General features: G+C 36.5%; 1 protein-coding gene across 13 annotated transcripts in view; it reads right to left on the reverse strand.

Annotated features, from left to right (window-relative positions):
• The window catches only part of ADD3 (adducin 3), a 144,743-nt gene that overhangs the window by 100,653 nt on the left and 16,263 nt on the right, over positions 1 to 27,827 (reverse strand). For 8 of the 13 annotated variants that reach the window (XM_060171359.1, XM_007530315.3, XM_016191435.2 and 5 more), the window contains exon 2: positions 3,059 to 3,108. The exons of 2 other annotated variants lie outside the window; for them this stretch is intronic. The gene's annotated coding sequence lies outside the window, so the exon portion shown is untranslated. Of the gene's footprint in view, positions 1 to 3,058; positions 3,109 to 9,973; positions 10,114 to 25,273; positions 25,388 to 27,827 lie in introns of those variants that run through there. 3 more of the 13 variants (XM_060171354.1, XM_060171353.1, XM_060171355.1) reach the window with 2 other exon arrangements.

Consider the following 27,827-nt stretch of genomic DNA (forward strand, 5'->3'; position numbering starts at 1 on the left):
TGCTTTCCATTTTTTGATAACAGTCAACCTAATGGATAACTACTGATATTGAGCATCTTATTATTTACTGGTTGTATTATTCTCCTTTGGAGAAATGTCAAGTTTTTATTTACCCATACTTAGACATCTTTTAACTGAGCTGTTTGTTGTACTGAATTCTTTAAACATTATAACTAATATAAATATACACTTTGGTGTAATACACAAAAGTTTTAAATTTAAGACCAATTTATTCCTATTGCTGTGCTTGGCGTCACATTCGAGAAATCACCAATTCCAATTTCAAGAAATCGCTAAATCCAACTTCATACAGGTTTCCCATGTATGTTTTCTATGCATTTTATGTGTTTAGCTGTAGTTTTAGTTAATTTTATTTTTGAGAGATATTTTTAAATATTTTGACTGTTTACTCATTTACTTGGTAGAACAGAGAGAAGCTAGGAGCAAAAGGGGAATAAAGAGAAAGAGAAAAAGAGAGACACCTATAACACTGCTTCTCCATTTGTGAAGGTTTGCCCTTAAAAGTGGTGATTGGGGGGTTGAACCTGCATTCTTGCTGGCATATGAGAGAATCTAGTTACCATATCCAAGTATTTCTGAGAGCAGTCAAGTATGTCTTGAGACAGAGTATATTTTATATTGTACTTAGGTAGGCAGTGCTACTATATTTGTAAATATCACACTTAGATAAATCTTTATCAAAATGTTTCAATGGGCTGGTAGTTCTCATCAACTGAGAATGATTTAAAAATACTTTGTGAGCATCTTGGTAGCAAAGTAAAATGAATAGTATGAGTTAGTTTTTTTTTTTTTTAACAAATTTTACTTGTAAAATAGTTCTTAACCAGGAAACTACATAAAGATTATGTAGGCCTGAACCCACAGAGATTTTAATTTAGAAATCCTGGAATGGAGCCCAGCCAAATATATTTGGAAAATGCTGGAGCCTGACTCCAATTCATCTCCCTGCTGAAGAACCACTAGAACTTAATTTGACTATGACAATTCTAAGTAGTAATAATTTTGTGTAATAGAATTCATTTATAAATGAGTAACCTAAGACTAAAAGTTACCCAGGTAGCTTTCCTATGGTAGTGCAACAGAATCCAAGTCCTCCAGTTTTAAGAACACTAAATAAATCACTTAAGCCCATTTTATTCATATGCCTACTGAAAGCATTTTAAATTTGTTGTTTTTTAAGATGTTATGATATGTATTATTAAGTTTTAACTATCTAAGTTATTTATCAATAGAAAAACTCTTATAACTACCTTAAAGGGAAAATGCTGGAGCCTGACATTATTAGAGAATAATGAAGAACATATTTAGTCACTTTGAACTAGGTAACTTTACTACTCAGGACACATTAGAGAATCATGTGTAAAATATACCAAATGATCTGAATTTTTCATTTCACTGTCTCAGGAGTCAATAATGTAGTTCAGTGGCATGGAGGATGCTTTGCATGTATGGGCCCTGGATTTAAGACCTGGTACTCCACTAGCAAACACACACATACTAGACATTTCACCCAGCAGTCAGTATTGTGATCTATGGGCAAATATCATGGCTGATGGCAGACATCACTTCAGATTCACAGTGGATCTTAGCACTGCTTGAATACAAACTCTATAGACCAAATAAAATATCTTTGATTATGACAGAGATTATACTATGTTTCAACTTCTACGCTTTTTCAATTCCAAACCAAACCTTCTCAAACCAGTATTATATGACACTTTATTATCAACACTAATTTTGAAGCATTTGACATCCAACCGTCATTAAAAGCACATAGTAATTAATTTTGAGGTGTGAGTCTACATATATATTACACATAAATATTTATGTGTATTTATTATGAGTACTAAAAGTACAGCATTTGATTTGATCAAAGTAGTATATTTCCAAAGGATAAGTCACAACAATTTTCTACTTTGAGTTAAATGATCACTATTTTTTAATTTTAAGGGAAAAATCAGGAAACTTCACTACTCATTTTTTTACGTATTTTTATTTTTTAGGCTACAACTTGATGTTGAAGGAGTGTATTTGCTCCCATCCTCATGACAATGCCATCTATCTCTATCTTTAAACTTAATAATACATACCATAACATCTTAAAAGACAACAAATTTAAAACGCTTTCAATAGGCAAATGAATAAAATGGGCTTAAGTGATTTTATTTAATGTTCTTAAAACTGGAGGACTTGGATTATGTTGCACAACAGAATAAACATTTTAGCAGTCTAGAAAGTTGTACAGCAGGTAGAAACATCAAGATCATGGGTCACTGTGGCATAAGTGGTGGCGGGGATTGAACCTGCACCTCTTGAATGCAAGTCCTTTGCTCTATTGGCTAATTCCTTGGTTATTTGACTAAAAATTAGAATGGCACAACAATCACACAGATCAAAGCCTTTAACATACAATTCAAACACAAAATAATAAGGTCCTCCCTAGGCTCTTAAACAGTGTGGAGGTAAGTTTGTTAAAGTCAAAGTTGTTAAATTAGTATTCTTGACCACTGGACCAGGATTAGTCATTACTGGCCCAATGAAAGCAACTTGCCAAAAAGGTGAAATAAGCAATTTATGAGAAATAAAGAGTGTCCCAAGAAAACTCACAGGTAAATAATTACACATTTTACTTTGTTCATAACTAGTTTTGTTTAAAATTAAGATTTTCTTTGGTGGGTGTACAATTTTGGACAAATAATAAAATCAAATCTTTTCACCATGAGTGGAAACATTCTAATAAAGTAATAGTAAAGATTCTTATCATATTTATTTGTAAGTATCAGGCAGAATCACATCTGGTTCTTGAGTCTAAGAAATGAAAAAAAAAAACTGATGAAAAAGATGACTGTACAAAACACAATTATCAACACATTGGGGGAGAGCCAACAGGGCACTGATAGCAGGATCTACTTTCCTTTGCCACAACAAAGTCACAGCATACATAAGAGACACTGCAAGGAAATGGGCTTGGATATTAAATAAACATTCAGAATAAAAATCTCAATATCCAGGTAGGGACACAGACAAACACACTCACCAAAGGTTAAAAGCTGATCCACACTGTTCCATGCAACAGTAAGTCACAATCTGAAAGAGACCCATAAGACATACAATTTTAGGGTGAGCAGGAGAAAGGCTGAACCAAAATCCTTGTACACCAATCATGTAACAGGTTTTTTTTGTTTTTGTTTGTTTGTTTTTGTTTTTTGTCTACAACTTCATAATAGCAGGAAATGGGCAATTAAAGCTAAAACCTCTATGGGAGTTACAACAGCTTTTTTTTTTTTAAGACAACCTCAGTAGGTTGTGAACAGCCATGTTGGAATTCAGTTCCATAGTAACAGACCCTGGAGCAGAGCAAGGAGAAGCACTCAAACTGCTATGAAGAGCCTACCAAAACCTACTGTATCACCCATCTTCAATGTACTTTCAATTTCAAACTTCTAGTTTGGGACAACCTTAGTGCTCTAAACTCAGACATTTTTGACAGATAACCCTTGATCACTCACTTTCTATGCCCACTCAAACACAGGCCCTTGGCCTTAGGCTTCCCAGAGAATCAAAAATAATGAGGAAGTTACCTAACTGAAGAAAACCCCAAATTCAACAGAGCTACAGAAATTTCCCCAAAAAGACTTCAAAGCTATTGTAAAAATGCTTACAAAAAGGAAAAGTTCAACAGGAAAAAAAAAAAACTTTCAACAGAAAGGCAAAGAAAGCATGAAAGAAATCATAACAGAAATCAAAGATAAAGAATACACTGGGCTGTGGTCCGGGAGATGGCACAGTGGATAAAGCACTGGACTCTCCAAGAAGGATTCAGAGGACCTAGTGGGGGTTGTATTGTTATATGGGAAACTGGGGAACGTTATGCATGTACAAACTATTGTACTTACCATTGAATGTAAAACATTAACTCCCCTATAATAAAAAAAAAAAAAGCGCTGGACTCTCAAGCATGAAGTCTTGAGTTCAATCCCAGGCAGCAGCACATGTACTAAGCGATGCCTGACTCTTTCTCTCCTCCTATCTTTCTTATAAATATTTTCTAAAAAAGAATACACTGGGTTGTCAGAAAAGTCATGATATAATTTTGCAATAGATGGCACTAGTTCATTTTTGGAAGTACTAGAGTCATATCTATGGTATTGCTATGTCATTTGACAGGTGACAGTTCTAGCTTCATAAAAAAAAAAAAAAAATCTGAGCTCTCTGAGTTTTGGAGATTTTCCAAGTTTAAGATGGGAAACCAAACTGTATTTTCACCATATTTTACTGCTTTATTTCCATAAAGAGAAGAACACATGTCAACCCTGTGAAAAATTGCATAAAGTTTATGGTGACAACGCTCTACAAAGAACATTAGTGCAAACAATGCTTCATGAAATTCTGTCCTGGTGATTTCGATCTCAATGACGTTCCTCATTCAGGCAGGCCCACCAAGGTTGATGATAAATTAAAGGCACTGAGCAAGTCAAACCCATGTTACGGGACATGAAAGAATGCAGAAACACTGAACATCTATCATCTAAGTGTTCACAACTATCCAAAGAAACTGGGATAAGTTAGCAAGTTCGGTATTTGTGTTCCTCATGAACTCAAAGACATTAATTTAACAGTGCATATAAACATCTGCAATATACTTATTAAAAGTGAAGAAAATGATCCTTTTAAAATATTTCTTTGTTTTATTTTAATGAGAGATACATAAAGATAGAGAGAGGGTTACGGATAGAGATAGATAAGATAGATATCAGAGCACAGCTCAGCTTTGGCTTATACTGGTGCTGAGGATTGAACCTGAGACCTCAGAGCCTCAGGTATGAAAGCTTTTCACATAACCTTTATGCTGTCTCCTCACCATGAAAATGATTCTTTTTTTTTTTTGAAGCAACTGATAATTAATGAGAAGTGGATTATTTAAAACAATGTGATACACAAATGGTCTTGGTCCCAACTGGATGATTCATCTCAAATGACATGTAAACATTCATCAGAGGAAGATTATGTTCTCAGTGTGGTGGGATTTTAAAGGTGTGTTTTTCAAGCTGCTACCAAATAACTGGACAATCAACTTGAATGTGTGCTGTCAGCAACTGAACAGTTTGAACAAATCCATCATCCAGAAATGTCCAGGGCTCATTAATTGTAAAGGAATTGTGTTCCATCATGACAATGAGATCACACACAAGTTTGATTACCAGTCAAAAATTATTGGAGCTTGGACAGTATGTGTTGCCACACCCACTGTATCTGCCTGAATGTATGCTGTTAGACTTCCAATTGTTTAACTCTTTTCAAAACTCCTTGCATGACGTAACATTCAATTCAGACGAGGCTGTAAATCAGCACCTTGTTCAGTTTTTTGCAGATAATGACAGGTCCTTCTATGAACAAGAAATTATGAAGCTTACTGAAAGGTGGCAAAAGCTTATCGAACAAAACAGCCATTGTATCACTGATTGATCTTTGTCCTTAATATAAATAAATGACTATTGGGGGAAAATGTCATGACTTTTCCAATAATCCAATAGTAAGTGAGCTAAAAAATACAGTAGAGAGGAACACTTAAGGTCAAAAAGGTGAACAGAATAGAGGAAGCCATCTATAAAACCATGAACAAGAAAAAAGAACTAAAATAAATCAAGATACTATAAGAAATTTATGGGACAATATTAAGAGCACCAACATTTGCATCATTAGGGTACCAAAAGGACGGGAGGAGGAGAGAATAACGCAAAACTCTTAAATAAGAGATGACAGGTGGTGGCACAGCTGGTTGAAAGCACATGGTACCATGTGCAAGAACCTGGGTTCAAACCCCTGCTCCCCACCTGTAGCGGGAAAAGCTTCTAAAGTGGTGAAGTAGGGCTGCAGCTATCTCTTTCTCCCTCTCTATCACTTCATTCCTTTCAACTTTTCTCTGTCCTATCAAATAAAGGGTATAAACTATTGTATTTTACTGTTGACTATAAACCATTAATCCCCCAATAAAGAAATTTTAAAAAAAGAAAGGAGGAGTATATTTCCACTTTGAGAAAGGAGATAGAACCCCATATTCAGGGAACTCTGTCAGCTCCACACTCTTTAATATGATATGAAATATGTTGTTATGCTATGTTACACATAATCCAAAAGAAAAAAAAATGAGACTCACTGATTTGAACTAACTCCATTATTTTAAGGCTACAGAAACCTAGCTCATGATTTTCTTTTTTTTTTATTTAATTTTTTTTTGTAATTTTTAAAAATTTTATTTATCTTCCCTTTTGTTGCCCTTGTTGTCTTTTTATTGTTGTTGTAGTTGATGTCGTCGTTGTTAGATAGGACAGAGAGAAATGGAGAGAGGAGGGGAAGACAGAGAGGGGGAGAGAAAGATAGACACCTGCAGATCTGCTTCACCGCCTGTGAAGCGACTCCCCTGCAGGTGGGGAGCCGGGCACTCGAACCGGGATCCTCATGCTGGTCCTTGCGCTTAGCACCACCTGCACTTAACCCGCTGCGTTACCACCCGGCTCCCCTAGCTCATGATTTTCAAATGATCTTCTCAGTCACACAGGAGTCCTAGAATTTCAAACAATGCCATTTCTTTTTCTTTTTTTTTTTTTCCTTTTTGAGAAATGTAGTGTTTTTTTTTTTGCATTTTTTTCTTTATTGGAGAGTTACTGGTTTATAGTCAACAGTAAAATAAAATACAATAGTTTGTACATGTGTAACATTTCTCAGTTTTCCACTTAACAGTTCAAACCCCATTAGGTCCTCCTCTGTCTTCTAAGACCTGAACCCTAGCCCCACCCCAAAGTTTTTTTTACTTTGGTGTAATACACCAAACAATACCATTTCAAAATAAGATTAAATTGAACTCCCCCCACACCCCACTGCCCTCTACATGTTCACTATAAACAATCTCATCTGTCCCATAACCTCATTTCTTGTCTCACAATTCACCTTTATTTCCTATACAAACTGCTTGTTTGTGCTCCAAACCTGTATGCCTAACCTTTCTATCTCCTACTGCTGTCCAAGTCTTTCAACCTTTACATGTTTAAAAATAAACTCATTACCCACACATTCTTCTACAGAGATAAGATCTTTCTTCTAGTTTATTCTCCATGCCTGCCAGAATTCAAGAGTTTTTTTTTTAAACTTTCATATCCATGAGTGATCAAAGCTTTTTGGTTTTACTGTTTTTCTTCTCAGATCAATCTATTTCCCATTCTCTCACTGATACTGACTTATTTCAGGCACCCATTTTTTCTCTCTTGAAATATCATAGTCTTTTTAGTGTTAATCTTCCTCAGTGTATTGGGTTGTTGGAAAAACCATGACACATTTTTGCACAGAAAAATACATTATGACTTTTCTGACAACTCAATATTTTAATACTATTTCCAAATGGATTTTTGAAACAAGTCTGCCATCGTTTCATTGCCTATAAATCCTTCACTAGTTCTCTAAATTTGAAATAGCAGCTCAAATTCCTGAATAATACTTGCAAACCTGTGATATAATCTTTGCTATAAAATTACTATCTGCTTTGTACTACAAGGGAATAATGAGAAACTAAACTTGCAATAACTACTTCTAATTATGGATGATTACTATTAAAATTACAAGTATGTATGTATTAATTGGCACATAAATTAACTGGCTAAACTTGATGTGTGCTATGTAATCCTGCCAGAGTCAGTTTGCTCAATCATGTTGCAGATAAGATGACCCATTAAGCACCTTTCAGTTCTGGCAAGGGTTTTTGTAGGATCTGTCTTCATTAGGTTGAAGAACAGGCCACATCATATTTTCACCCAGACCTCATTCACACAAACATCGCTGGCAATGTCTTTTAAACTTTTTTTTTAAATAAGGTAAGGGTTGGAAATCTGTGTGTAGGGGGAAAGCTAATTTCTCTAATAATTTACCTGAAAAACAGCAAAGGTGAGGCCACCAAGGTTTCAGCCTAGCCCCCACTGCACTGGGGGAAGCTTCAGTGATGTGCTATGTGTCTCCCTCTCTCCCAGAAAAAGTTGGCTTGGAGAGATGAAGTCCCAGTAAGAACAAATTAAAATAGCACTGGTATTCTGGGAAAACCATCTCTGAGATGGTTCCCAGTGCTTATATACCTCTTAGTCCTTCTCATGCCATATCATAACTGACTTTAGGGCACATTAACATATGACAGATGCAACGCTACCTTACCAAGATCAGGTTAGAAAAGACTAACTTCCATCTTAAGTTTCCACTGTATCCCCTACCCTTCCTTAACTACTTATCTATCCTATCCAGCAATTATAGTGGAAGTAACGTCTTAGGACAACTAGACAGCTTTGTGGAAAGGCTCATGTGGTAAAGAACTGAGATATTCCAAATGCATGAAGCCAACACGAAAACACCAACAAGTGAATGAGGTTGGAAATGCCAACACGTGAATGAAATTCCTTGGACGTTGTGTATTTAGCCCCAGACAAGCCTTGAGATTCCTGATGTCCCTGCCTGAAGCTTGGCTGCATCTTCACAAGAGAACATAAAGAAGCTGAACAACCCAGCTAACCTGCTTGTGGATTCCTGACCCACACAAACAGTGAAAATTTAAAATATATGTTCTTCAGAACTACTAACTTCTGGGATGATTTGTTATACAACAATGCATTTCATTGTTCCTTTTTTTTGTAATTTTTTCTTTTTCATTTATTTATTTATCCTTTTTGCCCTTGTTGTTTTATTGCTGTAGTTATTACTGATGTCGTTGTTGGATAGGACAGAGAGAAATGGAGAGAGGAGGGGAAGACAGAGAGGGGGAGAGAAAGATAAGACACCTGCAGACCTGCTTCACCACTTGTGAAGCAACTCCCCTGCAGGTAGGGAGCCAAGGGCTCAAACCAGGATCCTTACTTGGTCCTTGCACTTTGTGCCATGTGCGATTAACCCATCGCTCTACTGCCAGACTCCCATTGTTCCTATTTTTGTGATTCATAGTGGCTATAAGAGTATAAGACTGCCAGGATATATATATATATATATATTCTCCTTTGTGAAATTCCTATGTGAAACTCTGAATCTCATATGAAAGAAATCTTTAATAAAATGGCTACTACTAAGGTAGTATGGGATGTATAATATTTCAACACTAGCTAGTGACCAAGCAAATAATTTTTAATATAATGCTCCTCCTCATCTCCTTCCTTGTCTGGCTCCCTCCTCTCCTTTTTGTAAATTCATGTGTTTCAATTCTCTGTTTCACACATAAGCAAAACTATCTGGTAGTTGACTCTTACCTTCTTCTAACTTCACTTAGTATAACTACCTCCAGTTCCAACCTATTTGTCCCAAAGGACACAGTATCATCTAAGTAGCAGAGTAGTATTCCATTGGGGGAAAATATATGTACACATACACATAAACGTGTATGTGTGTTTCCCACTACTTCTTTATCTAGTCATCTGTTGATGGGCATTAAGTTTGCTTCTATTCCTTGCTATTGTGAATAATGCAGCTATGAGCAACAGCAACACATATGTCCCTTTGAATTAGTGCTTCCATATCCTGGATGACATGAACAAATAATACAATGAGCAAGTTGTAACAAAACAAGATAAAAAAATTTTTTTTTCACATTGCTCTCCCAGGTTTGAGTGCTAGTTGTAAACAATTACTGTGGGTTCCTTCATGTCCTTTTCTCTGAACACCAATTGGTCACAAGGAGACCCAATATTGGTGCAAAATGTGAAAGCCCTCAGGGATGAAGTCATTAGAAGAATCAGCCTATGTCTCAGAACAAATACTTTTCTACCTCCAGCACAGCAAGCCCACCCCTACTTTAACTGGCTAGCTCTAAGTGGCTTATTGCTGGGTTTTATTTACTAGCTGGTACTTGTACTTCCTGAGCATTTACAATGAGCTTGTGTTATTTTTAGTCAGGAAGATGGGTGAAGGCAGGGATTGAAAGTTCGCTGACCTTATCGAGCATAAGCCCTGCTGTAGTGAGATGCTCCATTTGAGCCCTACAGCATATCATGGGAACACCAAGCACAGCAGCAGGAGGAACGCTATAAATGGTGGGATGGTACTATGGTGTTTCTCCCTCTCTCCTCTTTGTGTTGACCTTTCTCCTTTCTCTAAAATAAAAACAAAAAGGTTTCTGAGGAGGTTTTCTTATATGAAGTTCAAGGTTCATTCCCTTATACAGTTAAAAAAATAAAATAAAATAAAATAAAATAAAATAAAATGAGTGCCAGAATAAAAAAACATGATAGTGTCCTTTGGGACAAAATGGATGGAACTAGAGATGACTATGCTTAGCAAAATAAGTGAAGAGAAGAAAGAATTATCAGGATGGCTTCACTCAAATGTGGAATCTAGAGATCTGATACACATAAACTTGGGGAAAAACAAAAGAAGCAAGCAAACTATTTTTAAGACCTATAAGAACTATGGTGGTTATCTCTGGGAGGTAGGAGGGAGGGGATACAGAATTTAGGTGGTGGGTGTGGTGTGGAATTATACAGTGTAACCTTACAATCTTGTAACCAACTATTAATCATAAATTTAAAAAACGAAAAAAAAAAGTGTCAGATACACATGCGCTTTCCAAGCATGCTGACGTTGCTAGTCTAAAAGGATGTAAGCTATCATAGGTAACAGAAAAGGAGAGAGGCCCCACTACAGGTAGCTGACAAAGTTCTACCAGAGCAGTTCCTCTGAAGTCTGCTTGTTAGTGTAGCTTGTCTTTAAGACATTAATTTCACTTCTGCTGCTGAGCAGTTCCTTCTGGGCAGAGTGAGTTATCACTCTACTTTAGGTGCCATCATGAACAATATGTTTCAGAGTAAAAAGTTTGTTTTACTTCCTATTAGCTGTAATTCCTTTAACACATGGAGTGCTGAAAGAGTAGAGCTGAAGATGAAACTGGTAAGGGAACATCAACAAGGAAGAGTTGAAGGAGGCTGAAGGTCATAGGGGTAGTTACCTTATGATGAATAAAGAAAGCAAGCTTATGGATCTCATACTGTAACATTAGCAAAAATGTTATTTTGTATTTAGTATGAAAGAACTGCACTTTCAATTCCATTTGTGGTTTGATGGTCTAGTAATAAATACTACTTACAACTAAACATGACATTTTTGCATAACCATTATGCTATCTTCCCAGCCCCTAAATTATGCCATTTTTAGTAATTCAGCAAATGACAAGCCAAAGCTAACAGATAAATAGTCTTCCAAATGAAACTGAAAATATAATATTGTCTCACGGTTTGGTTTGGTGGTTAGTGGTAAGAGGAATATTTTCTGTTAGGAGATTGTATTTATACAGCGCACTTCCCAAAATCTGAAACATGATGGCTTAAGCTTTTTGGATGTAATTTATGCATGATTCACATAGACTTGAATATATTTAGTACTTTCTATTATTCACAATATGACATGACTTTTCGGTTTGTCCCCTGGAAATGGCCAAGATCCACACTAGGATATAACATTAAAAAAAAAAAAAAAACTCAGATGTCACTTTTGAAGAATTCATAGAAAGTAAAGAAATGCTTAAAATCCTTGATGTATATTCAGGTTACAGAATATAAATAGCAGGATCTGTTTGATAAGGATAAGTAATTAGTCTGCTTTTAAGATTTCCTTGTCTAAGTTTCTAGACTCAAATCTCACTAACTTAAGTTATTAAATGTTTGATTTTTCTTTCCAGTTGAAATAAAAACAATTACAGACTGCCCTAACTGCTAACAAAACTTCACCTTAAACTAAATTGAAAGCTAATCTTATTATTGAAAATACATTGCAAATTAGGGTGAAAAAAAAAAAGCTTCTTAAAACTATCTGGCTAAATCAGAGGGAGTAGTTCAGTCTGTTAGAGTACCAACTTAAATACCTAAGACCCCTAAGGCAGTCAGTCCCCAGCACCACCGTATTCCAGATTTGTGCAGTGCTCTTGGCTCTCATTCTCTTTCTCCAATATCTCAATCTCTCTCCTTCATAATAAGTAACTTTAAAAAACAACTGCTTGGAGCTTGGTGGTAGCATGGTGGGTTAAAGCGCACACGGTGCAAAGCGCAGGGATGGCGCCAATGATCCAGATTCGATCCCCCAGTTCCCTACCTGTGGAGGATGGGGGGAGTCACTTCACAGGCGGTGAAGCAGGTCTGCAGGTGTCTATCTTTCTCTCCCCGTCTTCCCCTCCTCTCTTGAGTTCTCTCTGTCCAATCCAACAACAACGACAGCAAGAACAACAACAACAGAAATAACAATGATGGCTAGCTATCGGGAGAGGGGGTGGGATATGGAGATTGGGCGGTGGGAATTGTGTGGAGTTGTACCCCTCCTACCCTATGGTTTTGTTAATTAATCCTTTCTTTAATAAAAAAATAAAAATAAAAAAAATTAAAAAAAAAAAAAAAAAGAAATAACAATGATGAGTGGCTGAGCAAGTTTTGGTATATATACACAATGGAATACTACTCAGCTATTAAAAATGGTGACTTCACCATTTTCAGCCGATCTTGGATGGACCCTGAAAAATTCATGTTAAGTGAAATAAATCAGAAACTGAAGGATGAATATGGGATGACCTCACTCTCAGGCAGAAGTTGAAAAACAAGATCAGAAGAGAAAACACAAGTAAAACCTGAACTGGAATTGACGTATTGCACCAAAGTAAAAGACTCTGGGGTGGGTGGGTGGTGAGAATACAGGTCCAAGAAGGATGACAGAGGACCTAGTGAGGGTTGTACTGTTATATGGAAAACTGAGAAATGTTATGCATGTACAAACTTTTGTATTTACTGTTGAATGTAAAACATTAATTCCCCAATAAAGAAATTTTTAAAAAAGTAAAGAAAAAACAATGATGATAAACAAGGGCAACAAAAAGAAAAAAATGGCCTCCAGGTGCAGTGGATTGGTAGTCCAGGCACCGAGCCCCAGCAATAACCCTGGAGGGAAAAAAAAAAGAAAGAAAGAAAGAAAAGAAAAGAAAACCACTGGCCTACCAGAATATAGTTTTTAAACATAAGGAAAATGCTATTTTGTAAATGGCATCAAAATGTCCCACAAGAAGTCAGTATCAATTTGAAGACAATCTATAATAATGAACATGTTTATGCAAAGCAGCCTTTTAATAGTGATTTTTTTTTAATTTCCCCTTTTGTTGTCCTTATTGTTTATCATCATTGTTGTTGTTGTTGCTGTCGTTATTGGAAATGACAGAGAAATCTAGAGAGTAGAAGACAGAGAGGGCGAGAAAGACACCTGCAGACCTGCTTCACCGCCTGTGAAGTCTCCTCCCACCCCACCCTGTCCCACAGGTGGGGATCCTGATGCAGGCCTGTCCGCTTCCCACCATGCGCACTGACCTGCTGTGCCACCGCCCAGCTCCCATAATACTGATTTTAAAACAAAACTATTTTTAAGGCGCAAACATCAAAAACCCAGGTCAATGTATCTACCAAATCTAATTTTAACTGTAATTTTTCAAAAAGAGAGTAACCACAAAAACAAATGAAGATGCTAGCTCATTACTTAAGGAGACTGGTTTTCTCCAACTACGTTTTAAGAAACAAGAATTTCACTTTCTATTAAAACATTTTATTGTCAAGATTAAATCTTCTAATTGATATAACATTTGAGAGAAAGATTTTGCTTGATTTTCTAAAGGTAAATTCAATACTTAGCAGAACTTAGCTTCTGCATTGCTAGTATTCATACTAAGCCTTTAAAAGTGCAGAAAGTGGTTTCCCAAATACATTTGCAACTGTTTTCCCTGGGAAGTCTCTTAGAACCAGCAATCTATAGAAAAATACTGTGGAACATCTATGACCTGAGGCAAACTACTGCAGTTTCCAATGGAGGGAATGAGAACACAGAACTCTGTGGTGGGAACAGTATGGAACTGTACCCATTATCCCATAATTTTGTAAATCAATATTAAATCACTAATTTAAAAAAAGGGTAAAAAAAAAAGAAAATATTTTGGGTAATGCTACTCTAGAACATAAGGTTTCTAATGTGAAAATGAGTATTTCTTCTGTGATTCTCATCTTTGAGGGAAAAAAATCACAAGACTATATTTTGTAGTTACAGATACCTTGGCATGGAGATATGATGCTTGTGTCTAAAATTTTTATTTTTAAAAATTACTATGTGTTTTAAAACCTGGCACCTTTACAAAGTAGTGTTAATTCTATAGTACAAGTTTAAATGTATAAGTGAAAGGCTAAGAAGGACCCACATCTATTCTTTAAGTCTTTAAGTTCTATGATGCTTGAATTCCTTGATATTTGTGCCAAGAGGCCTTTAACAAGACCTATCTACTTGCTTATCTTAGACCATTAGCTTAATAGGAGTTTATTCTACACAGAAAATTAAATTCCTATAGTGACTATGTTTAATCCACTTACACTTCAGTGTCTTTCTTGTTCATTAAGAAAGAAGTAATTTATGATTCCAGGAACTCAAATCAAAGACTAAAAACCAACAGAAGCGGATCAGGTGGTAGCAGCGGGTTAAGTGCACGTGGCACAAAGCGCGAACTGGTGTAACCCCGGTTCGAGCTCCTGCCGGGAGTCGCTTCACAGACGGTGAAGCAGGTCTGCAGGTATCTATCTTTCTCTCCCCCTGTCTTCCTTTCCTCTCTCCATTTGTCCTGTCTCCATTCCTCTCTCCATTGTCTTGTCCAACAATGATGACATCAACAACAACAATAACCACAACAAGGCTACAAGAAGGGGAACAAAATAGGGGAAAATGGCCTCCAGGAGCAGTGGACTCATGGTGCAGGCACTGAGCCCCAGCAATAACCCTGGAGGCAAAAACAAATGGAAAAAAAAAAAAAAAAAACCAGAGTACACTACAGCAAAGCCAATGTCCTTGCCATTTGTCATTTGTAACAATCCATTAAGTATCTGCAGTGTTTACACTACATATACACAGTATAGTAAGTGAAAATTTTGAAAACTTACTTGTAACTACTTTTTAGGCTGCTTCTGCATTTATTAGTAATTTAATATTAATTTATAAAATTATAGGCTAACAGAGGTGTAATTCCACATCTTTACCACCATCAGAGTTTTGTGTACCCATCCCCTCCACTGGAATCTGCATTAGTTCTCCCAAGATCACAGATATTATTTCTGTAACTGTATAACTATACACATACTATATATATTTGCCCATTTTTTTTCTATAGTTCTACCTTCTCTTCCTTTCTTTTTTAAAAAAATTCTTTATTGGAGGATTAATGGTTTATGGTTGACAATAAAATACGTTTGTACATGCATAACATTTCCCAGTTTTCCATATAACAATTCAAACCCCACTAGATCCTCCTCTTCCCATGTTCCAGTACCTGACCCCCCCATCCCAGAGTTTTTTACTTTGTTGCAATACATCAACTCCAGTCCAAGTTCTGCTTAGTGTTTTTCCTTCTGATCTTGTTTTTCAATTTCTGTGTATGAGTGAGATCATCCCATATTCATCCTTCTGTTTCTGACTTATTTTACTTAACATGATCTCTTCAAGCTCCATCCAAGATGGGGTGAAGATGGTGAATTCACCATTTTTAATAGCTGAGTAGTATTCCATTGTGTATATACATCACAACTTGCTAAGCCACTAATCTGTTGTTGGACACCTGGGTTGCTTCCAGGTTTTGGCTATTACAAATTGTGCTGCTATGAACATAGGTATATACAAATCTTTTTGGATGGGTGTGTTGGGTTCCTTAGGATATATCCCCAGAAGAGGAATTACAGGGTCATAGGATAGGTCTATTTCTAGCCTTCTGAGAGTTCTCCAGACTGTTCTCCACAGGGGCTGGACCAATTGACATTCCCACCAGCAGTGCAGGAGGGTTCCTTTGTCCCCACAACCTCTCCAGCATCTGTTGCTGCTACCTTTTCTGATCTATGATATTCTCATAGGAGTTAAGTGGTATCTCATTGTCTTTATCTGCATTTCTCTGACAATCATAGTAACTATACTTTAAGATCTGTTTTAACAACAAAACTCCATTCCTCAGAAATGGGCTCATCTGACTAGTATAACTAATGTGCCAAATGGATAGATACCAAGTGAATTCCAAATTGGCACTTGGCAAAATATTCCTGTACGCAGTATTTTATACAAAACACAAATTAAAAAGGCATTCTGGAATTGTCCTGAGAACGATTATATGCTAAAGTGAATACAGTTATCTATTTTCTTTATACTAAATGTCCTAGGACTGAGCAGTCCAAATAATATTTCAAATTGTTTAAATTTTGCTTACATCTATTCTGTAATAGCTTGTTGGCATCTAACACTGGATTAGCAAAGACTGCCTCTGGTTGTTATAGTAACCCTTTACTAAGTTGGTCAGAAGCTGAAGATCATGATCTTAAAACAGAAGCAAATCAGATTTATTGATATGCATATGTGTCAAAACTTAAAAAAAGCCATTCAGTAAATCTTTCACTTAAACACTATAGAAATACTATGTGGTTGCTTATGTGCTCATGCATTTATATAATCAACTTACAAAAGTCAACTTTTATAAGGGGCTAGAGGATGAATGATTAAATTAAATCAGCAATCAGGTCTACATTTCCTTCACCCACAAGGCTGTCATTGCCCCTTTTATAAAGTCTAGGGAGCCAAATTAACCCTATTTAAGTTTGCCATTTAATTCGAAATTCCTTTAAGTATAATGTGGGTGTTCCTAGGGGTACATTTCCCCTTTTATTAAGTGTTAGGAAGGCAACATTTTAGATGAAGAATAAACAGTAACATGAACACAACATATGTGCACCTACACAGAGTTTTCAAACCTGTCATGATCTTACTGAATCATGAAGGAAAGTCAGAGGACAATGATTATTTCGGAATCTTTAATTTCTAAAATTACATGGGTAGGATGATGATAGAACTGGAAAAATGGAATCATCTAATTAGAAATCTGATTTTCTTTCTTGTATATAACAGTATTTTTTCTTAAATAAGTAACAGCACTTAACAATCTACATAACCTTTAGAATTATAAATGTAATGTCCATTTGTATGTATAAAAGGGATTTGCAATTTAAATTTGCCCAAACTCCCTATGGTCTATTTAAAACTTTACTTCTTGAAGCTCACTGTTCTTTCTTTTCTCTACCTATATTTCTAAAGTCACCAGCACTTGGCTTGAGCCTGAATTAAGGCAGCAGTGAGTAAATATAGTATCTAGGTTTCCAAAGCACTAATGATTTGCAACTATAGCTATTCTAATTTACAGGCAAATATGCCAACACAAGGACTATTTCTTCTTGCCTTTCATTCTTTTTTAATTATTTATGTTTATTTTATTGGATAGAGGCAGAGAAATCAAGAGGGTAAAGGGAGATAGAGATAGAGATAAGACACCTGCAGTACTGCTTCAGCAATCAAGCTTTCCCCCATGCAGGTGGGGGTGGGCTTGAACTGAGGTTCTTCTGCATGGTAATATGTGCACTCACCTAGTCTCCTTGCCTCTCATTCTTAATGCAACAATGTCAAGGACACAGATGACCCCTAAGGATTACACAAGACTTATCCAGCTCAACATGCTTTTTCTATCCCATTATTCCCCTTCAACCCTGTGTGTCTATAAAAAGCTCTTTCCTTACATGGCCTGTCTCTGAAGTCTAAGATTTGATATCCTGACATTGAGAGGAGTCTCTTCCTCTATCTCTTCCTGAAGATATCTAAAATATTTTTTGTTGACTGGTTTTCAGAGTGGGAATGATGCTCTTACATGGGAAGCCTTTAGATTACCTATCCTGCTCAAGAGCCTATGAGTAAGCTTAAACCTCTTCATTCATGTTTGGACCACTCACTAGGTTCCAGAAAAGGAAGAAGAAGAATATGGAGTAGTGATATGATATTAAAGTCATCCAAAACAAAGGAAATCTGCTTAAGAACAGTCAACACCATTGTACAAGAGATTCCTTTACATATAACACTATGGTTTATGTCTAAGGACACATGATAACTCATGGAAAACAATGAGGAGGGCATAATAGAGCAGAAAGAACATAGTAAAGCTATTGACTCTAACAGACATGAACTACAATGAACAGGAATGCTGATTCTGCCACTTGCTATCTGAATTCCAAGTAAAGCTAATATGCATTTGAATCTCTTTGTCTCACAATATCCATCTTGCAATACTGATGTGAAGATATATTGTAAAATATCAAAACAACTATCTGGTACATGGTAGCTGCCCAGCAAATACAGCCAAAAACTTATTTTAGGCACTTGTCTTCAAGGAGAAGCTGGTCAGTAGTTACCGCCTATCAGAGGAGGTGGCTAGAGTAAATTACAATACCTCATGAATTATTACAGTTAGAGAAAAATGAGGGGTTGTGCAAACTTATAGGCAAAAGCGCTTAAAACAACATTACAGTATAAACTGGCCCCTTGCCAAGTCAGCTGCAATAGTTATAAAGATCTCTTAGCAGATTATTTCTCTGAGCCTCTGCAAACTTTCAACAGTAAAAACACAACATAAACTTGTCTTTTAACAGCACTGTCCAATAGTTATAATGTAAGCCACAACTTATTTTAAATTTTCTAATAGTGACACAATGAAAAAATGAGAGACCAGTGAAATATATTTTAATATATTTTGAGTCAAACACACCAAAGTACTTTACATGAAATATTCCATTTATTATTTAAAATATTAACTGTATTAATTTGCACACACAAGAGAAAGAGCAGAACACGACTCCAGTATACAGTACCAACTATTGAGCCTGGGGATCTCATAAATGCAAGTACTGCACTCCTTTGAACAATTTCTCCAGTCTCAATAGTAGTTAAAAGTTGAGCTATTTACATACTTGTTCTAAGTCTTAAAAGCCCTCTTCAGTATTTTACAGTTAGCAGCACATTTAACTACATTTCAAGTGATTCAAGAATCACATTAGTTAGTGGCTACCATACTGGACAGTGGGGCTCTACAATACTGGCACAAAGCCTAGGCTCAATTCAACAATCATTCCATAACCCTGACTTAACCCTAGTATACTAGGTACCTAAAAGCTTTACTAAAATATTTCACTTTCACAAATGTAAACATCTGGGGAAGTAATCAGCTGGTATTTCAAGTGAGATTATTTTTAACAGGTTAGCTACCTAGGAAGTCAAGTGGAAAAAAGCAATGGAAGCTAAAAAGGGGGATAATAAGAAAAAAAATTATTTGCATTTATTTACTTTTAATTGACACCAGGGTTATCACTGGGGCTTGGTTCCCACACTATGAATCTACCACTCTCAGCAGCCATTTTTTGCATTTTTTTTTTGACAGGACAGAGGAGAAATGGGGGGGTGGTGGCAGAAATAAAGAGGGAGAAAGAAAAATAGACAACTGCAGATCTGCTTCACTGCTCATGAAGGGTCCCTCCTGCAGGTAGGGAGAGGGGGCTCAAACCCTGGCCCTTGTTGCACATGGTAATATGTGCACTTAACCAGGTGTACCACTGCCCAATCCCCAAGAAAGAAATCTTAAGGAAACCAGAGATATATTTTGCCTAGGTTATAGGGTAGCCTAGATCCAGATTCATCTCAAATCATCTCACAAATTTCACTAGATTGCCAAATCCTAGAATAAGGACTTCAATAGTAAGATACCAAGTAAGATACACCAAATGTTCAGTTAATTATGACAAACATATCCACAAGTATATAACAACTGTCCAGAGCCTCAAGAAACTGGGTGAGGAATGCCAATCAGATCAGTCACACAATTTCTTCAATGCCTATGAGTTGAGTATATTCCAACTGAATCAGAACCTTCAAATTTTTACTAACCAGAAATAATTTTTAGTAAGACTTCTGTAAGAGATCACTAAAACAAGTATCTGGCCAATTTTAAAAAGCTGATAACCATATTACCTCTGGAGTACCCTGAAAAATCCATGCATGTGAATGACTATACCTTTGGTTATATCAAGTTTGTTAAAAGTTCAACTATAACTGTATAAACAACTCAATAGGATAAGGAAAAGTCTGTATCAGATGGGATTTTTTTTTATAATTCAAAAAGTATTTTTAAAGTATGTAATATAAAGTACAACCAGATGCTATTGGCAAAGAACTGGGTTTTCAAATGTGATCATTTTGCAAAAGCATTATCACAGATGTGGCTTACATTCTGGGTAACTATAAAACTTAAATTCATATCAAATCTATTCAGAAGTCTCCATATTTTCCCATATTCCTGTGACTAATTTTCTCAAAATGCATATTGATTAAAAGCCCCCTCGTCTGGGGCTGAGAATCAGCTCGCTGGGTAGTGTGTATACCATGTACCATGTGGTCCAAGCTAAGAACCCCAACACCAATGGATGTCCCATGGCTGGGAGGAGGGGAGCCTCAGGTGCTGTGGTGGCTCTCTATATCTGAATGACAAAGTCACAGGGACTGATGTAATAGTACAAATTAATAACTGAGCAAGAATGGATCATAGGCATTATAATATAAAGCTTAATCACCAGGTGGCAATTTTTCTTCTATTCAGTTTTCCTTTGTTCCACTTGCTACAAAAGTTTACAACTATCAGTAAATAATTACCCAGCAAAATTTGCTATCCAAAGAATATGCAACACACAATTAAATTCTAAACTGCATAATCCCTCTGATAAAACTTGCAGAGATGGAAAAATTAAACATTTTTATCACCTCTAAAAAAAGCAAAAGCTCTGAGTTTTTCTCTTAATGAGACAAAGTTACTGAAATTAAGTAAATGTAGTTGTTTAAGAATTGTGCACGATATTGGGGTCTTCATTTGGAATGCTGATTTTAAGTACAACAGACTAACATGAGTCTATAAGCACTGACTACTTCCAATACATATATGGAACCCATCTGATTTTTTGTTTGTTTTTGTTTTTTAATCTTGAGCACTGCTAAACTCTGTCTTCTGGTGGTGCTGGGCATTGAACCTGGGACTTTTCCTGCCTCAGAATTTCAAAAATTGAGTTTCTACCTAATAGACATTTTACTTTCTATAGACCTAACTCTGGGGAAAAGTGTCAATAGGAGGTTGTCTGCTTTGTTGTTTTTTTTTTTTTTCCTCCATAAAAATTGATCTAGGAGGTTTTAAATACAAATGATTTCACTAAGAAACAAATTTCCCCTAGTAGCTTAAATCACCTTAAAGCAATAAATTCCTAAAAAATCTTGCTTAAAAATAGACAAAAAAAAAAGCCTTCTATGCATAGTAAAGTCAAAAGCAATTATATTTTATTTAGGCTCCAACTACAAAAATGAATCTGAAAGTTCCTCAGAAGTCTGCATGTTGAAGATTTCATTTTGAAAAGGCCAGCCTATCTTAAAAATCATCTTCTAAAATTGTTGTCATAAAACCAAATGTTAAAACAAAAAATGAAATAAAAACAAACATTATTGATTCCAAAGTCCTTGCAATGATGAAGCACAGACTAAATGTATTCCTGATGACTAAAAACTTTACTGATAAATGAGTTTAACCACAAAATTAGACTAAAACACTAACATTGATAGTATGACAGGTTTCTTCCTTCACTGTGCCTTATGTAATGGCCCACTTAGTCAAAAATAACGGGGACAAAGGGGTCATAAATCCTATAATCTATTTTACTCAACCAAATGACCTGAAACTTTCCCTTTGCATTGGAGGGTAGAACTGTTTCTCATTTAAATGTGTTCTTTTCCAAAATAAAAAATACATCAAGACTGCCAAATACATCTAGCTTGATTTTTCAATATAATATTCCTAAGCATGTCGGAAACATTTACCATGCACATGATCTGCTTCAGTGATGAGCATGCTAAGTCTGGAATAATATACAAAAGATCAGAACAGTTTTTTGTCAAGATAAAAAAAAAAAATCACGGCACATTCCAGATTTTTTAAGTAAATCTCTTCAAAAAACATCCCCTAATTAGATAGTTGGCTTTTAAGATTTGGAGGGGAGTAAATTTGTGTGACCTTAATTTAAGAATTGACATATATCAGTTTTGATCATAATTTTTACTTATATGTGGGCATGAGCTGTATCAGTTTATATGGTTTTTAACTAATATTTTTTCTTACAAGAAACTCAGACAGAAGGTCTATGGGAGGGCCACGAAGAGGGCTCAGTGTGAAGGACACATGCTCCCTCCCTCAAGAACCTGGTCATAACTGCATTCTTTCATGACCTAATTCTGAGTTAATGCCCAGTAAAAGATGACTAGTGCAAAATTTGAAAAATGCTAAAAAGCAAAATAACAAAGAAAAGCCTCTCTACCAAAAAAAAAAAAAAAGAAAAAGGAGAGGGGGAGATAAGACCTACAAAGAAATGGCATTCAATTAAATAACACAGCATTCAGAAAAAGGAAAGAAACAGTCTATTAACATTAAATATAGTATACCAGGTTATTACAAAGCTTAGGAAATATCTTCTATCTTGGGTGGACAAAAACAAAACCAACAAAATAATGGCCAAGTACTAAAAATACGAAGTTTTAGAAGTTTAGTTCCAATAGGCATAATGAGGTAGATGCATAAAAATGGTAGATTATACCTGATCTTTTCTTCACCTGCCCTACCAGAGAGTGCTTTTCTATTGGAAGAGTTCCCAACCAGAATTTGCTTTGTTTTGTTTTAAGTTATCTGTCACTAAGATATGACTGAAAGACCATTACAGCTATCAACTTCTCCTTTCCACATGGCTATTCTACATGGAAGCAAAGTTAGGAAACACCGCTCTTTAAAGGGAGAGGGAGGGACCGGCAATCACGCTAAGATAGAGTAGGCTAGTTCCCCAGGTTGCTTGCTTGCCTGCCTGCCTCCTCTCCCTTCCTTTCTTGCTGTTTCTGGGGCAAGGTGCCACACACTCTGATTCCACAACTCTTGGCAGCCATTTTTTTCCATTTTAATTGAATAGATGGAAAGAAACAGAGAGGAAGGGAGACAGAATGAAGTGTCCCCCTGCAGGTGGGAGCCAGGGCCCAAACCCTGGTTGTTGTGCTTAGTACTATATGCACTTAACGGATGCACCACCACTCAGCCCCCAAAATATATTTCATTCACTGCTACAGGTAGGCAGTCTTGATTCAAGGATTTTAAGGAGGTCTGGAGATAGCTCACCCAGGTGAGTGCACACTTTACTACACTCAAGGACCCAGGTACGAGCCCTTGGCCCACTCACCAGTACCATGGTGCAAGGGAAGATTCACTAGTGGTGGAGTTCTACTTGGTACCTCTCCTCCTGTTTCTCTCTTTATCTAATATATATATGAAAGGAGAAGACCTGAGTGGTTTATAAGTGTCGTTATTTACTCATTTGTAGCTTTTGGATTTTATCCCATGTGTTTGTATTTCTTATTCAAAAATAAATTCCAGCAGCTAGGAAAGTGACTCAATAGTACAGAAGGGAAATTGTATGCCAGACACCATATAAGTTAGAGTACAACTCTGACTTCTCTCAGTTTCAGTCTCTCACACATAAAATACGTAATTTTTCTTAAAAGAAAAACAATTTCAAATATTTCAAGTGAAACTGATTTCTAAAAATGTGACTTAAAGATTACTTTAAAACCTAACCAGTAAAATCACTGTTGCTTTTAAAAAAAACCTCAGTAGGAGTACTCTTCTTGGGGCCATGCAGTAGTGCAGTGGATTTAGTATACGAACAGGTGTAGGGATCCCAGTTCGAGCCCCCGGCTCCCCACCTACAGGGGGGTTGCTTCATAGGCAGTGAAGCGGGTTTGCAGTTGTCTATCTTTCTCTCCCCCTGGCTTCCCCTCCTCTCTCCATTTCTCTCTGTTCTATCCAACAACAACAGCAATAACAATAATAACAATGATAAAAAGGGAAAAAATGGCCTCCAGGAGCAACAGATATGCAGTGCAGGTACTGAGTCCCAGCAATAACTCTGGAGGAGAGAGGAAAAAAAAAAAAAAAAGAGTACTCTTCTTGTGACCTGGGAAGTGTCACAGTGGACAAGAGTGTTAGACTTTAAGCATGAGGTCCTACCCAACTTCAAATTCCAGTATCACATGTAGTAATTAGACTGATGTGCAAGTTCTCTCTTTCCTCCTCCCACTAATAAATTTCTTTCTTTTTTTTTTTTAAGTGTATTTCTTAGGGGCTGGGTAGTGGTGCACTAGGTTGAGTGCACACATCATAATGCACAAGAGCCTGGGCTCATCTGTTGGGGGGGACATTCACTAGCAGCGGAGCAATGCTGCAAATGTCTCTCTCTTCCTATCTCCCCTCTCAGTTTCTCACTGCCCTATCAAATAAATATTTTTTAAAATAAAAAGAGTGCTCTTATTTTATTTATCTACTTTTTTTTTTTCCCAGAGCACTGCTCAACTCTGGTTTATGGTGCTGTGGAGGACAAAGCCTGGAATTTGGAGCCTCAGGCATGACAGTCTCTTTGCATAAAACCATTATGCTATATCTCCTTTGCCCAAGAGAGTACTTTTCTTCTTTATAGATTTTTCAATGTATCTTATATTCATTAAGTATTTTAAATTTTATTAGGAGTTGCTTTTGAATAAATAAGTTATTTCACACTTATTTAATACACAAAAAATTTAAGCACAGTTTTACAGTGCAGTATTTTGAAGTTTGTTCTGTCAAATCCAGTATTTTCTCCCACCTGTTTATAAAATCACTATTTACAAATATAATACCCTCCTAGTTACATTGTCTTATTAAAAGAAGCAACAAACAAGAAAATAAGGACAATACTTCCTATAAATAAGTTGAGACATCAGGAGAAAAATATTTTGTTAATTGTTTCATTATGCAAATATGCAAAAGAAGTCTGACTGGATTGGATTCTCCACCAAATTTACCCAACAGAAACAAAGGATTTTGTAAATGCTCCTTTGAACATTCTAATTGTTTTTTACAAGTGCTAGTTACATGTTTACTTTTGAAGTTCCAAAGTAAAGCACTAAAATTCTTAAAGGAAGACTTCATGACAGCATAGTACAATCTTTTATATATATGAACAGAGAGGTAGAGAGGCAAAGAGAGTGAATGAGACCACAGCACTGAAACTTTCTTCAATACAGTGGGAGCCTGGTTAAAACTTGGGCCTTGTAGATAGCAAAGCAGTGCACTATCCAAGCAAGCTATTTTGCCAGCCCAGCATAGTACTCCTATAACAACAGCATGTGATATTTAATACAATACTTTTACATATCTTTCTTCACTCAACTACACAAAAGTTTGAAGGTCTGAAGAGAGTTCAGCCAATAGAGCACATACCTTGCTGTGTGGGAGGCCCTGAGTAGGAATCCAGCACCACATAGGTACATCACTATGAATAGCAAAACTACAATGGATGGTGGAGTGGTGACTTTGTGTCTGAGGCAGTGCATTCTAAGAAAAAGGGGGGGAGGGGTAGGCGGGTGGTGACACACCTGGTTGAGCTCATATTCCAATGCACAAGGGCCTGGGTTCAAGCCCCTGGCCCCCACAGCAAGGGGAATGCTTTGCAAGTGGTAAAGCAGTATTGCAGTTGTCTCTCTGTCTTTATCACTTCCTTACCTCTTGATTTCTGGCTGTCTATCCAATAAATACAATAAAGATAATAAAAAAGTTAAAAGAAAGAAAGAAAAGCCTTAAGAATATAAAATTGGGGTTGGGAAGATACCCAGCGGTTTGTGCATGTGCAAGGCTCTGGATTCATTCCCCTCCACAGCATTAAAAAATTTAAGGGGGGGGGGGGGTCAGATGGTAGCGCAGTGGGTTAAGCGCACATGGCGCCAAGAGCAAGTACTGACGTCAGAATCCGGGTTCAAACCACCGGCTCCCCATCTGCAGGGGAGTCGCTTCACAAGGGGTCAAGCAGGTCTGCAGGTGTTTTTCTCTCCCCGTCTTCCCCTACTCTATCCATTTCTCTCTGTCCTATCCAACAATGATAACATCAATAACAACAACAACAATAATTACAACAAGGGCAACAAAAGGGAATAAATTGATTAATTAATTAAAAAAAACTGAAGGGGGGGCTGGGCGATGGCGCAGCGAATTAAGCGCGCACATGGCGTGAAGCTCAAGGACTGGCGCAATGATCCCTGTTCCATCCCTTGACTCCCCACCTGCTGGAGGGAGTCACTTCACAGGCGGTGAAGCAGGTCTGCAGGTGTCTATCTTTCTCTCCCCATCTCTGTCTTCCCCGCCTCTCTCCATTTGTCCTATCCAACAACAACAATAATAACAACAACAGTGAACAACAAGGGCAACAAAAGGGAAAAATACCCTCCAGAAGCAGTGGATTAGTAGTGCAGGTACAGAGTCCTAATGATAACCCTGGAGCCAAAAAAAAAAATCAAATGAATCAAAGAAAAGTCATAGCATAAGAAAGCTGATTCATGTGGAAACAAAAAGCTTATTCTTTAGCTAAATCATGACTATTCAACCACTTCCAAGTACATGAATAAAAAAAAAAAAATTCAAAGACTAGACAACTGGGTAATAATTGGAAAGCAGGAAAAATAAGATATTTTTTAGTTAGAAAAAATTAAGAAATGATTAAGTTAAAGTCTCATATTTAAGTAAGGAAAAAATGCTATGAAACTCACCAAACTTGTACTAGTTTCTAGTAATATAGGTGCATCTTACCTCTGTCATGAGTATTAGAAATGGAGTAAAATGAAGCATTTAAATCTCTACCCTTTTAATAAAAACTATAGAAAGGATGCTTTAAATTACAGTCTTTCTACCCCTATAATCAAATATTCTTTTAACCCCACTTTGCCTCTAGAAATATCCCATCCTTGCACTACTAATCTTACAGTCCCTGCTTTTTAGTTCATTTACTTATCTCGGAGTGTCTGCTAACTTGTCTCGTTGCCAACATTCTCTCCATCAAAGCGTTTTTCACACCCCCAAATCTTAGACACATCTGATTACACCTCTCATCAGCTAAAATAGGTGCTAAATCCAAATTTCTTAAAAATAGCACTCAAGATATTCATAACCTGGTACTTTCACCATACTTCTCCTGCTTATTTCCCCACTATACTCATCTGATAGACCTATATGCTTTTGCGTATTCTGTTATCATGGTCTGTAATTCATTCCCCTCTCCAATATTTTAGAGCTCCTCTAAAGCTCAATTCAAATGGCACCTTCCTCCATAAATTATCCCCAATGTGATAGATGTCCCTTCTCTGTATTTTTGTTAAGCCTTTACAAAAATTGGACTCTTATACTGGTGTTGGAGTCAGTTACTTAAGTATCTATCTTTTTTTAGATAGCATGTATCTAGTTCATGTATTTGTTAGAATGCTTAAAGTATATCAAATATAGACCTCTGTTCTCTACAAATCTTCATTCTAATAAAGGAGTATCTGTTCACAGAAACATTAAATCTTACAGGATTCAAATAATTAGTAAAAGTAACATTTATATTAAGTGTTAGGATGTCAGTTAAATCTCAAATCCTTTCATGGACTTCCTACATAGGCAACTGTTTGATGGTAAAATATTTTTAAGAAGGTAAATACTGAGCAAGGAGATAGTGTAGCAGTAGCCAAAGGATTTGTATCTTGAGAGATCACAGGTCTGATTCCTGGCATTACTAACTGTAAGACCTGAGAGGTATTCTGATCAAAAAGGAAAAGGAAAAAGAAAAAGATATATATATATATATGTCATCTTGGTTGGCTAAAAATATATAGGTATACAATGTAAACTCAAAAAAATGTAAACTCAATTTACTTAAGATTTAATGAACTTATTTTTAAACTGCTCAATGCTCTATGAAGCCCACTGAAAGTATAATCATGGAGACTTCTTTTGCTTAAGTGAGCCA

The sequence above is a fragment of the Erinaceus europaeus genome, chromosome 14, assembly GCF_950295315.1.
Source record: "Erinaceus europaeus chromosome 14, mEriEur2.1, whole genome shotgun sequence".
NCBI lineage: Eukaryota > Metazoa > Chordata > Mammalia > Eulipotyphla > Erinaceidae > Erinaceus > Erinaceus europaeus.